The sequence below is a fragment of the Jaculus jaculus genome, chromosome 3 (assembly GCF_020740685.1).
Source record: "Jaculus jaculus isolate mJacJac1 chromosome 3, mJacJac1.mat.Y.cur, whole genome shotgun sequence".
NCBI classification, from domain to species: Eukaryota; Metazoa; Chordata; class Mammalia; order Rodentia; family Dipodidae; genus Jaculus; species Jaculus jaculus.
Window position 1 is genome coordinate 124,508,258 of NC_059104.1, and position 1,300 is coordinate 124,509,557.

At 40.0% G+C, this 1,300-nt stretch overlaps 1 non-coding gene across 1 annotated transcript; it reads left to right on the top strand.

The window, feature by feature from the left end:
* The first annotated feature begins 921 nt into the window (after positions 1–921).
* LOC123459993 lies at positions 922–1,026 on the top strand. Its single transcript, XR_006636717.1, has one exon. It is a non-coding gene; the product is annotated as a small nucleolar RNA U13 (small nucleolar RNA).
* The last annotated feature ends 274 nt before the right edge of the window (positions 1,027–1,300 follow it).

A 1,300-nucleotide genomic window follows, 5' to 3' on the forward strand; every position in this document is an offset into this window, starting at 1 on the left:
GGTGCCCCATCAGGCAGTAGTAAGGAGGCTTTGGCAAGTGGGGGCCAAACCCCAGGCTGCTGGGCAACTGCCCCAGGCTGCCTCAGATTCCCATTGTGCTAGAGCCCAGGCTCATCCACCCACCTACCTGCCCATACACTGTCATGGGCAGACAACAGTGCAAAAGAAATAACATGAAAAATCAAATGCAAGAAAACTCAGACCAACCAGGCCTACGAGGAATGCATCTAACCAAAACATAGAAGAGTTATTAGCATCAGAACATCAAATTGAAGCTATGAGCAATGCAACCCTGACCAACCTACTGGTAGAACTTGCAGGAGAGCAAGAAAGGACCAATAATTGTGTGGATGCTACTATCACTAAGCTAGAACAATTTGATAAGAAATTGGAATGAGTTGAAAGAGAGGTAATAAGGCTGAGGGAGAATGAAAAAAAAAAAAAAAAAAAAAAGAGGACCTTAAAAACCAGCTGGCCTTACTAAATGAAGACATAAAGAAATGCCAGAATGAATTTCAAGAATCATCAAGAAAATCAGAAAATGATGTGAAAAGGGATCTTGACAGAGCAATGGAAATGATACATAGAAAAGTAGTAGAAAATGCAAACTTAATTGAACAAGTCCAAAACTCTCTAGAGGCTCTCAAGAACAGAGTCAGCAAAGTGGAGGATAGAAACTCTGATCTGGAAGACAGGATGGAAGAAACAGTTTGAGAGTTCAAAAACTTCGGTAAGTTCAAAAGTTCCTGTGAACAGAACATGAGGAATTGTGGAATATACTTAAACATCCTAATATCAGAATCATTGGAATACCAGAAGGAGAAGAATTTCAGACCAAAGTAATGGAGAACTTATTGAATAAAATAATTGAAGAAAACTTCCCCAGTCTCTTAAAATAAAGGCCCATTAAGATACATGAAGATCCTTTTATTGGTTCTTAAGCGTGATGATTGGGTGTTCACGCTCTTGTGTGACGTGTGCCTCCCACTATGCCTTATTACGCTCTGGCACATAACCCGTCTGATGTGAAAAAAAAAAAAAAAAAAAAGATACATGAAGCCAACAGAACGCCAAACAAACTGGACCAAAGGAGAAACTCTCCAAGACATATTATCATTAAGACTCTAAACATTGACACCAAAGAGAAAATCCTAAAAGCAGCTAGAGAAAACAGCGCACCATTTTCAAAGGTAACCCCATCAGAATTCTCAATGGAAACCCTGAAAGATAGAAGGGCCTGGAGTGAAACTATCCAAAGTCTAAGAACCTATGGATTCCAACCCAAACTACTGTACCCAGC